General features: G+C 39.7%; 1 protein-coding gene across 33 annotated transcripts in view; it reads left to right on the top strand.

The window, feature by feature from the left end:
• LOC115438765 (receptor-type tyrosine-protein phosphatase delta) overlaps window positions 1–14,983 on the top strand; it is a 617,983-nt gene that overhangs the window by 203,829 nt on the left and 399,171 nt on the right. For all 33 annotated transcript variants that reach the window (XM_030162597.1, XM_030162584.1, XM_030162598.1 and 30 more), the window contains exon 4: window positions 8,791–8,814. The gene's annotated coding sequence lies outside the window, so the exon portion shown is untranslated. The remainder of the gene's footprint in view (window positions 1–8,790; window positions 8,815–14,983) is intronic.

Below are 14,983 nucleotides of genomic sequence, written 5' to 3'. Positions count from 1 at the left end.
TCAATGCACTGATTGTTGTTCGTTATTAAGGCTCAGGATCATTATAATGGTACGGATTTTGAGTCTAATACTTCTTATTTTTTTAATGCATATCTTTATAAAAGTTTTAACACATTACATATCTTTTATGACATGAAATGATAATATTGTGTGGGTCTCCCTTTAGCATACCCCCCCCCCCCCCCCCCAAAAAAAAAAGACCACCTCTGAATTTTGAAACAGCAATGGAAGTAAATAACAAAACAATAACTGACAGACAATAGTGACTTGAATACTTCTAATAATTCTTATAAGTTCCACTTTTTATTCATCCTGTTTTGACCAAATATAGGCTACACAATAAAATATGATAATGCATTCAAGACAGCTTACATTTCAGATGAGGACCAATTTATTGCTAGTTACTTCTGAGAGACTATTTTAGTGTTCTAATGGCACTTTATTTTCACTATATTTTACTTATAAAGGACAGTGTTTTCCCTCCCATACTTTACACCCTTTTCTGTGAAAACAAATGACTTGCAGCTAATTATCTTCCCACAGAGCCTTTATTTGCACGAACAAAGAGTTATCATATTCAGGAACTGATAAGCACAACTGGAATTAATGTTTTTTTTTTTACAGATAACCTCCACATAATATTTTCGATTTTTGCTGTCATTTTGAGTTTTACTTCCAAACCCTGGTGATTAATGAGGGACATAAACACATTGAGAAATATTGCCTTAGTTAGTTCAATCGAAGCTCAGAGGTTCAGAACGTGGGCGAAGTGGTTAAATGAAATATTTGATTATGTGACTCTGCTTTGATGATGTGTATATGCAATTCATGTGGAGTCTATGTTAATGTCAGAACTTACAGAAGCCGCATGATAAAGAAACAAAATTGCAAAACCTAAAAATAACACGCTTTCACTATTATTTGAGTAGAAGTACAATTTCACCATAGTGCATGCTTTTACTTGAGAAAAATAATTGAGTACTGCACCTCCTTCACAAATGCAGAGGTTATTAAGTTGTTAAAATGAAGTATACGATGTTGATTTGGCTCTGCTTTGATTGCGCCTATATGCAATTGAAGTCAACAATGGCCATTCGTTGTTGTAAGCACTCCACCACTCCAGCGATGCCCTGTATGCAATCATGGACTTAACTGCACTTTAATTGGACACAAGGCAGTGCGTGTAGCATTTTAATTTGACCTCTATGGGATTTTTGTTTTGCCTTCATGGTTGCATAACATTTGTCATTTTTCTTTTCAATTTACTCCTCCAGGAAATGCAATGGCAGCCTGCAGTTTTTATCTGTGAATCTAAATCTGAATCCAACTTTTATGATAAGGTTGAGGAATAAATAAATAGCACTTCAAAGCTGGCATATCAGTGGCTCTTCATTGGGCGTCCGGGGGTTTGCCCGCATGCTCCTGCCCATGTCAGAATTTTCATCTTCCCATTCTCCCCAGCTGCTTCCCTCGCACGCCTCTTGCTCGCACAGATGGCAGAAGGGTCGAAGCACTTTAATGAATTTTCAAAGGAGCTGCATTGGCAATATTAAAAGGAGCTTCCAAACTTAAACACGTCTGACATCGGAGTCACATGCATGCGCACGGTGACATGGACACGCACATATGAAGGGACAGACGACTTCTGTCTCCAATACACATAAATGCCATCCCGCTCACAAATACTGTACACACATCAATATTAGTTTCTTCCCAAACCAATAACATGCACAAACATGGTGAGAAAATACCACTTCTGGACACCTTGATTAACTCCATTAGAATGACAGGAGCCCGCTGGAAGGTCAAAGGTCAGTTTTAATGATGAGCCTACATATGGCAGCCACCGTGTTGCCTTGCAAGTGAAACGAGCGCCACTTCTGCTGATCCATCTGTCCCGTGGTAATGACTGCACCTGGCCTCGCATGGGCCAGCGCACGCAGGTAGCAGCGCTCTCAGAAGTAGCTCGGTGCACAGAGGGAAACACAATTAAAAAGCAATAAGCGTGTTTGCATCTTGTGGCGACATTGTTTACTCATTATGTCTAATTATCTATTTGAGCCACAGATTTAAAAAGACTTCTTTGTAGGGGCTTTTTAGACAGTCAGCAGGAGCGTTTACAGTGAGGCTGGGTAGGACCGTGATCTTAGACCTGATGAATTTCAATTGGAAATGCGGTCAATTGCCAGATGTGTCCTTCTGACCCATGTTAATAGTGTTCTTGTAGTGAGAAGCTAGTGGTTAGAAACTGATTGGGGAGTTGCGAGAGTGCAGTGTCAAACATTATTACAGCCTCTCTGTTTTCCACCCTCTTCCTCACACCAGAGCCTGGAGGAACCACTCCAATCCAGGCCTCCTTGATCGCGCCAGTCGACGTACGACTGCCTGCAGGCTCCCCCTTCTGTCTTCACAAGTGGCTGATATGAAGGGCCAAGCCGGCGCTGCCCAGTGAGAGGCTTCAAGGCTATTGCCTCTGCCTCTTTTTTTTATTCCTTCCTTTCTATGCTGTCCTTCCGTCTACTTCTCCCCAGGCTAGAGAGTCTTTATCCCAGCACTACGTATCTGAACTCAGGGTCAGAACTCAGCATAGAGCCCACAGGTCTCTCATCTCTCCAACTTCTGATCACTCATCAAGGTCTGCTGGCAGAATTCTTTAAAATACTGCATTTGAAAAAATCCCCTCTTAGCTTCCTTTTTTTTTTTTTTTTTTTTTACCACATGAGGACTGGCACCAATCCAAGGATGATCTATCAGACCATGGCTATATTTGATTTGCACTGTGCTTTCCATTAATTCTCTCTTTTTTTTTTTTTTTTTTAATAAGTATCAGCACCCTAGAGATCTGCTCAAATTTTAGTTGATTTTAATTACAACATTTAGATCACAAGTTGTTTGGGTTATAAGCATCTGGTATTATAATGATTTTATCAACTGAATCAAACATGTAATTTGACTCTGGTATGACCTGAGGAAAAAATTAAACAGGAGTTTTGAAGATCTGGGGATTGAGATGTACCGAGCAATGGCGCAGCGCTTCTGTTTCCAAACAGCAGACAGCTGCAACAGGAACTGAACATCTGCTGCAGTGCTAACATAAGCATACCTCGATCCTGTACTGTCATGCCTGAGCTGCGTTTCCAAACTGGACAGCGCTGAATCTGACAACCGCCTGATGAAGTTCTGAGTTTCTGTGACTGCGCTCATCAGGCTGTCACTCACAAAGTACTTATTCACACCTCAACTTGAAGAAAGATTAAAAACAAGTTGAGCAGTTTCTTTCTCTCTCTCTCCCAAGAACAGCCTTAGATTTAGAGCCAATCTGGCTTCTAGTCTGACTTGTGTAAACTTATGCAGTCTGTGTGAGCCCGAGCCATCTGTAGCCTCTGTCAAGGCTTCTTTAATTCTTTGTTGCAATCGAAAAAAAAGCAATGTTTATATCAGCTCAGATGGAAGGGTGTAAGCTCATATCATTCATAACATGGCAGCACTGTTCCCTCTTCTGCAATGTCTGTTTCACACCTCTTCTCTTTTCTCTCTCTTGCATTCAGGCCTTTTTGCAGCTAGCTGGAGTTTAGCCAGCCAGAGCCATTTTGTCCCATTATGTGGTACTGTAAAAAAACAGCTGCTCCCATTCCACACTGGTGAATAGGTTAAATGGTGACACAAGGAAAAGGGCCTTTTTTGTCATGGTCTAAATTGACCGACAACAGGCACTGGAGGTTCGACTGCTCCTTCTCTGCTGCCTTCCAGCTCCATTGCTTTTGATTTCCAATTAGTAGCTACTCAGTCCTGCAGCCGTTTCTAGAGAGTGAACTTTCTCTGCTTTGCTCTCTTTCTCTCAATGGTCTGCCACTGGGGAAAAAAAAGGCAAGTAATTCTAAAAATGCCCAGTCTTCTAAAGAACTGAAACTCATCAATCTGCAGAGAGTGCTGTGGAATCAGAGGAAGCAAGATACACGACAATTTTAATGTCTAGGTTCACTCGGTGCACATTTTACGACATGAAAGTGGTGTAAGTGGCAAGATTTATTAGATATTGTAACGAAGGAGATAAACTGGCATCGTTTCAAAGGTATTCACTGCTACTTTTCAATATGGAGGCTTTAAGTGTACTTGCGCTATTAGACAACTGCCTGATAGTAAAGAAAAAAGCACTACACAATACAGCGAGTAGTGTTTTTTTTAACAAATAAACTGGAAAAGAAATGTTACAGAAAGAAGATACTTTGGCAGAAATGAAGAAAAATGTTGAGTAAAAAGTGAGATAAGAGATACTGAAGAGCAAATGCAGAATAATATATGGCTGTAACTGGTCTCAGAACCAAATGATCACTTATATTTGTCTTCCAGAAGATTTGAGGACTCTGTACAAGGAGATTGTGTGTGCAGCAGGTTGTGGGAAAGAAAGGTTTTTACAAAACTGGACATACGTGAATGAAATACAGTGGAAAGAAAAGTATATTAACCCCTTGAAAGTCATGAAATGTGATCTGATCTGCAGCTAAGTCACAAGTACAGACAAGCACAATAACATTAACCTAATACAACCAATTAAAATATTTACTACAATTTAAACATTCACATTACTGCTGGTGAAAGCAAGTAAACCTTTAAGCTAATGACTCCAAAAAGAGCTAATTGGAGTCAGGAGTTAACAATCTTAAAGTCCAATCAACAAAAAGAGATTTGAGCTCGGTGTGAAAATCTTTTGACTTATAAAAAACACATTGACGAGAAGCATCTGCTGATGTCAACAAAGCATCACAAAACAGAGATCTCTGAAGACCTTCCATCAACAGTTTTTGATCTGCATAAGACCTAAAGGGCTTACAAAGCAATCTCACAGACCTTAGGGATTCTCCAGCCCACAGTAAGACAAACTGTACGCAGATGAAGATGACTTAATACTATGGCTAGGTGCCCAGCTAAATTCACACATACTTTTTCTTGCCTTTGTTTTTTTTTTTTTATCCATTTGTATTGTTTGCGTGGTAACCTTTATGAACAAGAGAATAGTGTCCACTGCAGTTATATGAACAGACTTGCATTAGATATTAATCACTAAACCCAACAAAATACTTGTTTAAAGGACTGATATTTTGCTTTTTTAAATAGAGTTATGCATTTTTAACATTTCCCTGTGGTCTACATAAACTGTAAATGCTATGCTTGGGTCTGAATTATTCATTAATTCAACTCCACAGGTGCACCTTCAACTTTATTTCTGAGTAATGACACCAGAAAGGTCGTTTTGAATGCTGGCCCTTTAAATGCATGAGCCATTTCACGCTCCACCCCCTCCAGGTTGTTGGCTGTGCTGCTCTGTACCGTTCAACCAACAACTGAACATTTTAGGTAATCGGCTCGAAGTTCGGACATATTTTCAGTATGGACTACAACTGCTGCTGCTGATAAACAATTATGTCGTACTCAGAGAAATGTTCATCTGAAGTCTTGACCTTATTTGTACAAATGTCGTGATGTAACTAGTTATAGACTGAAAAAATTAAGCAGGAATTAAAATAGGTTGTAGAAATCCACTTGATTTTTGACAGAATGAATATACAGATAGCTTTGCAGCACCTGGAGGGTTCAAATTCAAACTTTTTGAACTATTAGGGTCCAAATACAAAAATAAATGGACCTGAGATTAATAAAAGTGAGTTTAGCTAAATATGAGCCCTTTAAAGGAGTTACAGACCTGACACAAATGTAGCCATTATCAGCTGACTGTATGGGTCGGCAACAGATTTAATTAATTCAATTAAATCATGTTTTTCAGTGACATAATAATCGCAAAACTGAGATTTGCTCATTTTCTCAGTAGCACCAGCAGCGCTCCGTAGTTACAGTACCATAGGTTGGCCCCATTTCCATGGGGACACCTACACATGAGGACTGCTGCGTCCAAAATGGCAGCAACAGCAACTGACAATGAAATAAAAGCAAAGTAATGTATAGGGACTGATCACTGTACTGTGTTTGCAAAATTAATTCTGACTATAAGTACAAAAAGCTCTTTCGGTGATTGAAACAAAAATATAGTAACTCTTTTAAATCAGCATCAACACTCTTGCAAATGCAGATTTTTTTGTCTTATGTGTGTGTTGTTGATAAGGAAGCTATTTTTGAATCATGCATTCCTGCAGTTCATGGACACAGAAAAAAAAATCCAGATCTAATTTCTGGCATTATTGTGTTTTCAGACCAAATAATGTCTCTTTGGTCTGTCTGTAACCAAACAAACCAGCTCCTGTGATTCACAAAAAATGCAGTGTTGTCCTCACAGTGTTGTGGTGACTGTTATGTGATGAATGAGAAAAGTCAAGATCGGCTGTGTCAAAAAGAATCTCCCTGGAGGAAACTGATGTCCTTGTCCAAAAGCCACAAAGTCTCTGAGGACTGAACGTACAGCACCCCAAATATCCCACCAAGGACAGATGATGTCTCTTTAAGTTTAATCGAAATTTGTAGACAAGGTTAAACCGCTGTTGCTTTGTTTCTTTAGTTTTTATGGTGAACAGGACTTTGTGCTTGAGCTGTAAACTTCAAATATATCAAATGGTGACACGAGGATGGATCACATTGTGGTTGCCAGTTACTCATCATGGAAACGTAATTCGTTGCTTATTTTACATTGGCTAGTCAAAGAGAAACTTTGCAAAACTGAATCCACGCCTTTACTAAACCCATGCCTGAGCAGTGGCATGCTCACTATGGCACATCACAGAGGCTTTTTGTAATTCCCCCCAGCACTGACCACTCCAAACATCCCCAAATCCCTCTTGTCAATAGAGAAAAGACAACATAAGAAACAGACTTCTCAGCTTTTCTTTGCCTTGTCAAAAGTTTCCATATCGTGTTGTGGGTTCTACACAGCATAACTAAGACCCTGGAAGCAGCTTATCTGCTTAAAACAGGAGGGTGAGAGAGGGTGAAAAAGTGTCTCCTCCTTCCATCTTTTTCCTGGTTCACAGAGTAGGTTTATTGAAGCCACCAGGGCTTTGGTTTCTCTCTCTCTAGATTCCCACTCTACCAAGCTCACCGGTTTAATCCACTTAGGCCCACGCTACCTCCACTGGTTTTGATTGGCCAGGCTTCCAAATTTCAACTGTGGGATTCAGGAAAAATCAATAGTCTTCACTGCACTACAAAAAAAATCCCTCCATTAAAAAGACAAAATGTGATTAGAGGGAGAGAAATATAGAATGCTTAAACCAGAACCTCAGGCTATTTAGTGTTTTTATGAATGGCTACACATTTAACAGGTATTCTTAAGCAAAATTTTGACTCCTTTATATCGTTTTAAGTCCGATCTAAAATTTTGCCGCATTCTTCACATGCTCCTTCCCTTTCCCACTGCTGCCTTTTATTGCCTTCAAGTGTCTTGGTCGCTCATTCTCTCACTACCAAACAAAACTGATGCTAATGTCATTGAAACCCCAGGTGCTTCTAGTGGCTCTTGAAGTCTGACATCAGTCCCTGCCACCCCTTCCCCTGGGTCCAATTTTCCCGGTATGAAGCTTCAAGGTCCTCAGCTGAGCTCTGTGTTTAGCAACAACAGTAGCAGCGATTGTGAATGTGTGTCAGACAGAATGGTAATGAGTGTCCCGGAGATTGAACCCCAGTCTTTTCCCTTCTCTCCATGAAAAACACATTTGTTCTCACGTGCAAAACAGATATTGTAATAACATTCTCCCTATTCTTGATCCCTGTGGGATTTGCTGCGAGCGCACAAAAAATGTAAATGAATCCAGGGGATAGACATCATCAGTGATAAATCATATTACTAAAAAAAAATTCTGTGTAGCAACACAACTAGACTGCACTGTAAGCAATGGCAATGCAGAATTAGTCTTGAGTCTACTATTTTCCTTGCACAACATGCCGTTATTGTCAGTTCACTACATTTCCATGTTTTATTGTGCATTTACAAGAAAGCAAAAGTGTGTTTTAGAGGAGCACAACCGTAAAGGGACCACTTTCAATGTAAAAAAACGTGCTGTAATGGAAATCCTGTATATATTTCTCCAGGTGCCAAAGAGCTGGTAAAGCAACTGTCTTATAACATGCTTGTCTGTAAATCTTGGGAGGTATGAATGTCAGGAAGCACTGACACAGCAGAGATGTGGCTAAATGTTGCTTTTTTTAGCCATACTGATTCACTGTTTGTGTCTGGGAGTATTTGTGGTGAGTGTGGGATTGTCATTTTATTATGCTGTTGGAACCTTGGACGTCGGTTGTCAAAATAACAAGCTCGGGGAAATGTAGCAAAGGTCGACGCAAGCATGGTACGACATATCTGAGGGTTACTAAATTACCTCAGAGACATATAGAGTGAGGGGAATACCTCATGTTTGACTGAGCTATTTTGTTGTTTCTGTGGTTATGTTACAGTGGTGCAAAAAAAAAGAAAAAAAAAAAATTGTCGGTAATACATCAGGTTTCTGCTTACATCCTCCCTCCCGCCATCGTCAAAATCTCAACACAATGACAAATATTAATGCAAGTTGTGCAAACTTGTGAACCTCCTGGGAGGCTATCTCAGATATTTCACGTTCCACGATTAATAAATGATGTCCCCCTCTTGACGGGAACTATTCTTAACCCCACGGTATGTACAATGCTGGGACACCGTCATTTTTCAGGGGAGCCAGTGACAGCCTCTGCCTGCATTAAAGTTTAGCTCGCTGTACATTGTAATTTGCTGACGTTTCTTTTCTCTGTTTCTCTCCCTCTTTATTTCCCTCTTTCCCCTGTTCCCTCTTCTCCCCAATGGCCTGCTTACAGATGTGACCAACTATTCCGCACTAGGTAAGACTCGTTTCATTTTTCGTAGCACTGTTCTCACCAGTGAGAGTCATGTTTGAGTTGTCATGTGTCTTTGGGAGTGATGCGAACGCATAAATATGGAAGAGTTAGATGGGGGGAGGGTTCAAGGCAGCACCAAGATGCTGTTGTTTGCTCAGTAAGGTATGCAATGCACTGCAATCCTCACCCTTCCCATTTTCCCATATGTGTGCATGTGAATACACAATGGTGGCCTTTTTCTTTGCTGCCAAGCGGATTGTGTGCTCAGTGTCTTCAATTTGAATTTTATTCAAATGAGAATCAAATGGCCCAGATTGTTCAAAGAATATGCCAGCAGTGTTGACTTAAACAAGCATAGCATGCATGGTGTCTGTTTCTACACAGTGGTGAGTTTGTGGAAATACTTACATGTTAAGCTATGAATCCTCATCTTTTCCCTGACTCCACATTTCAACATAAAACCTCAGTGAGTGTGGATGCCGACAGTGTCCACATGGTAAAAAAGAAAAAAAAAAAAGCCTTGGATATCCTGTTCTCAGACATAATGGAGTAACCTCTCTCTCAGGGATCTTCTAATCATTTTCAACCGAAGATTTATTTTACTGCCATATATTCAAGAGTTACATGGCACATCATATTATTCTCAAACCTCCCTCATCTTATATTGCTCCAAGCTACTTCTGCTGCTTTCACACAGACAGTTTTGTTCAAATCCAAGTGGGGTTAACCTAAAAATATGGTGTTATGAATGTCTTTTCAAACCCAGACAAACCAAAGACACTCTACCCTTGTGTACCTAGAGAGACTGGCAGTGGATTCAGGGGTGATTCTAGGGTAAGACCATTAGGATGCCCAGTGCCTAATACAAATGTAACCTGCATACATGCATGCCACATGGGGTTCTTTAAGTGCTTAGGGTTTCATCATTCCTACAACACTAAATACATCAATATTTTTCTATAAGCTCATACATTCAATGAATTGTTGATTAAAAAAAAAAAAAGCAAAACATGAATTTCACCAGCATAACATTTTTTTAGGCAAATAAAGAAAATTGTTAGTTCAATTGCATAATTTCAGCAGTAACAGAAGCAAGGTAATTAGTTGTTAATTCTGTAGTTAGTGTAGTAAATAAACTCATTGCTAACATTAGTCTGTAACCTCTGTGCTAGCCACTTGTAAAGCCATTCAGTCTGCAGTACTGTCCATAAAACACATCCAGTTTACCTTCTATTCCTTGAATGCGATGACAAACAACAGAGAATTTGGATGAAGTTGATATTTAAAATCACAATTCTTAAATTAGTGGAGAAAATATTAAGCCTACTGCTAGCTAAGATTAGCGTGTTGGCTAACATAATAGTTCCTAGTGCATCTACCATACCAAATCTTAATGGTTTCCCCCTGATATAAAATAAGTTTTCCACATGATGTTTCACACTTTGCATTTTGTTTGTCAATACTTTTGTGCAATTTATTTTATGAGGGGATTAAGTAATGATTTATGTCAATATGCAGCTGGGCACAGACTGAAAAGATGCACGGCATGTACTGGACTAGGAGCTTAAAAATGTGCAATGTGCTGCACTGACAATAAAAAACTGCAATGATCACTGTATTGAAGCTGAATAATAAATGAACTTCGCCCTGTCTGAACCCCAACTGGAGCCTGTTGTGGAAATGTTCAACTGATAACCCACACACAAAGAGGAGGAGAGAAAGTTAGAGTTAAAATAAATAAATGCATTTATTGAGAAGTCAATCACAGAGAAACTCTGTAAGTGAAGTCTGATTAACCATGAAAATATTAAAGATTATATAGACCAAAAATCCAACCCCCCAGTGGTGACACCCAAATGACAACCCCATATGTTAATCATACCACTCCATACCAGTCCTTCCGGTTCCGGGGGTGAAGAGGCCATACTGGCCTCTTACCCCTTACCTTGTTTAAATAATATCTAGCATGCAGGCGCCATCACATATCCAAACATTTAGGTGTTTGGGTTTTAACTCAAGGTAAGAACTCCGTTCCCGAGTCGGGGGTGTTACAGAGTGGTAACCATCACACATAAGCATATGCATGAAGAATGACTCAGCATTAAAAGAAGATGTACTAACAGTATAAAATATTAAAAGTATAAAATATAAAGAGTATAAAATATAAAAAGTAAATTTTTCCACCACAAGCCTCACTAGAGAAAGACGTTTTTTGTACATAAGCACACAAGCTCTATCATTATTAACTATTTGGACCCAGAAATAGGTTTTGTGGCTCCAATTTGACCCATTGCATTTGTCAGAATCTTCATCACTTTAATTTGTTCCAATGGTAATGCATTCCTGGTTTTAAAGCATGCAATTAAACACTACTATGACTACTACTACTACTACTACTACTACTTAATGGAGGATACAGGATATTCAACCCGTTTAAATAAAGCCATTCTGCCTAATTTTATATTTTTATTGCCTCTAACAAATAAGTTTACAAAATTAAACATGACGTTGCAAAAAAGGGGTATAATAAACACAAACTTATGAATAGTAATTATTACTTTTTCAGATATGCAGTGATTTGATTAGATTAGATTAGATTAGATTAGATTGAACTTTATTGATCCCTTGGGCAGAACCATCAGGAAATTAAGGTTCCAGCAGCAGCACAACAAATTATTAGGCTACAAGACAAAAAGGAAATGAAGTAGAATTTAGGTGTGCCTTAAGAAAAGTCTAAAATCACCAATTCTTGGATCAGTATAAGTATGAAAAATTCAATTAACTGAATAAACCAATGAATAAAACCTTATAAAATACTTACATTTTTACCAATTACAGTTATTGCAGTTTAATGCTGTGATTTGAACAGTGTAAATGAAAAGTAATCAAAGTGATGCTTTTATTTGATGACATTTTTATGCCATTATTAAACAACTGATCAGTTTTTTGACTTGGACTTCAGAAAAAACATTACACAGGCCTTCTACTGAACATAAAAACTGTTGGCGAGATGGATAACAGACCGGCAGGTTTGTGTGAACGGTGAGCACTTGAACTTTGACTGAAACATACTAGTGGGGAAACTTCTCAAAGACAGGATTAGTACAGCATCCTGTATTTTGTTGGGCTGTTTCTGGAGATTCTGCAAGATCCAGGAATGAGATAGAGACTGGCTTGTACAAATGAATCTGCCGTAGCCGGGCCTTAGCAGGACCCTTCAACACTGCACTAGGCTGTGAGCTTGGGCCCATAAGGGGGAAATTCATCATCTGATCTCCAAGGTGGAACAAGAGTGTTGGACAAAAATGAAAACTGGCATACCTTAATGCTACTTTTTCCTTTGTCTGAGAAATATAGTTGTTCTCAATGCACTTGACTTGTAATCCTCAGATAGTTTTGGGAGACCGCCACCTCATGGTGTAATTGAAAACCCAGTGCCATGCCTCTACACTAGCACCGTTTGGCTACCCAGCAGAGCATCTGCAAGCAGTTCTGGTCCGGCTCTCAACTCTTTGAGGCAGGCGTTGGCTGACTGCTCGGAAACAGAAAACCCCTGGCTAGCTGAGAATAATAAGTACCCATGGGAAGCTGCCAGATGGACATTTACTGTGAGCCTAGCTGGAGAGGGAGAAATCTGTCAAACATCACACTAGGCATCTGTGGGGGAGCAGTGCAGGTTCACGTCCACTATGTCGGATAAGAGGGGTGCTCTTTGTCGAGACTAAAAGCTGTTAGATTTTTAACATATCACATCCAGTTGATGCATTTACTTTCATTCAAGGTCAGAAATTCGCATTACGTTCAAGCCACCTGTTATAGTGAAAGTGAATAATGCGTGTGTAATGGATGATTTAAAAGATGTTTATCACACAGCAGCGGTCATTGCAGATACTGCCACTAAGTGCCACCGAGAAGCCTTTTTCATTTCACATATCCTCATTTGCACGCGTTAAGTAGCTATTAATTATCACTAAATTCAATTTGTGGCGGGCTCCTGCTGCGCTGTTCATCGCTACTAAGATAAAAATCTAAATTTCCGTCTGATACTTGTGTGAGAATTTTAAGACACATCCCCCTGCAAAGCGTCTCTTATCTTTTCTCTAAATGTTGGCACTGGCAATTGTTTCTGTCCCTGTCATAGAAGAATAAGTCAAAAGCATACTTCTGCCTCAGATAATCCTTGAAGCCCAATCTTTTGACTTGAAATGTCCAGTGTTTTTTGTTTTTTTTTTCCTCTCTCCCTACGCTCTTCAATACAAAGCTATAGGAGAGGAATTACAATTGGCTCATTATGCTCCCGGAAGCTCTGGGGCTTCAGAGCTGGTAAAGACAGGGAGAATGAGAGAGCACAAAGAGTTCATCCCAGTATCGTCAGCAGTGAAATAGGACCTCGGTTCTCTTAGACAAGCTGTGCACCAGTTATTATTGCATTATGTCTGGCAGCCCTCCTCTCAGACAGGAACTGAGCCATACTTGATCAGTGATATGACACTGGCACAGAAGAGAGTGATTGCTGGCTGCTCAGTTAAGCAAATACCATTACGCTGTTGAAGTCTAAAAGTAGATCTATGCTTGAATAGAAATTATGAAAAGACCAGCATGGACAGAATCCAAAACACTAGCAGCTTTGTAATACTCAGGAGTGAATTCCTCTAAAATAGTTTTCCTTTATTCATCCTTCAGAGCAGAAGAACAATGATAATGACGGATAATACTACACTTTCAAGTCTCCATCTGGGCTTCTCATGCTGTGTAACAAACTGTTCAAGAACAAATGCTCATAACATGCATTCCATATAATTCCCCTGCACGTTTCAAAGGCAAATGTATCAGAATATACGTTGAGAGCAATGATCCTCATAGGGATGCTTGTATGGAGTGCAGGCGACCAGTCATAACCTCAAACCATTAGAGAACAACATAGATTGTTCCTGTGGTGGGTCTTAATGTCAGTGCTTTCTTTCTTTTAGCCGTGCCCTCTGGGTAACGGGCCATTTCGCTAATGGTGAGTTTCTCGAGCATGTGTCAAAAACCTCCTGGCATTATCGCAAGCTCTTGAGGGAGCTGAAAGTTGCTGTATGTTGATTTCTTTTTAAAGACCAGCTACTGGTGGCTAAGTTGTTATTAAGAAATGCGGCTGATAGCTTGTTAACGTGACTTTGCATATATTCCCCAGTAATTAGACATTGGTGACAGATTCAATATTCAGTTTTATAACCGCCTCAGAGAAATGTGCTTACATTGCATTGCGTTAGCCGAGCATGTCAATCTTTGCCTCTAATATTTTATAGGCCCTGCTCAGGATTTTCCTAATGATCACTCAGAGCGGCAGAAGATCGCACATGTGACTGTCCATACAACTCAAATACAGCTATATGGATGTTGTGCGATGTTAATCCAAGATGATGTGGCACGCAGACTTGTACACAACCATCCCTGCAAGTAAAGCTGGGCTGCTGTTTCGAACAGATGGCTTATCTTTAACTTTATCAGCGGCGGCAGCCTCACAAGTAAACGTGCTAAGTTGCCTCAGTGCCTGGGGAGAGCAGCATCTATCAGTAGCTAACAGCATATGGTGAAGGCACATAAAGGTGTCCTCTCTCTATTCCTGTCTTCTATTGCTAGTTTTGTGGCCAAGTATTAGAAGCTCACTTCACAGGACAAAGTATCTGTGTATAAATGTATGTGTTGAGGAGCAGTCGGCATCCAATTTGAGAGGTTTGTAATCTGTTTTATCTATTTTCAAAGCTCTTCAGTCAGTTGTTTCATTATTTATTCTTATACTTAGCACTGGCTTAATCAACCCTCCAAAACTATATCCTCTTGCCTATAATTTTTTATGTATTATATTGTCATTTGTCTCTATATTTTCATTCTAAGGAGCTCTTCCCATGCTGCTCGTCATGGGAAACAAAAAAATAAAATTCTTTCCATTTGGAGAGAAATTGCAAGGCAATATCAGCAGCTATGTCTCTATCAAGAAGGTGTTGTTTTTCCTCTAATAACAACCTCCACTGCCATCCCAACCTAAACGCCCCAGCTGGGCACTCTATTCCAACATTGGAAGGAAAGTGTGTTTACCAAACCCTCCATGTGTTGCATTCCTACATTAAACTGAATGTCAATCAAAGCCTTGTTTGCTTGTGCAAGCAGCTCAGTCTTCCTCTGACCA

Source organism: Sphaeramia orbicularis, chromosome 18, assembly GCF_902148855.1.
Source record: "Sphaeramia orbicularis chromosome 18, fSphaOr1.1, whole genome shotgun sequence".
Taxonomy (NCBI): domain Eukaryota; kingdom Metazoa; phylum Chordata; class Actinopteri; order Kurtiformes; family Apogonidae; genus Sphaeramia; species Sphaeramia orbicularis.
Note: the sequence above shows the minus strand (reverse complement) of the source record. Positions and strands in the feature narration are given on the sequence as shown.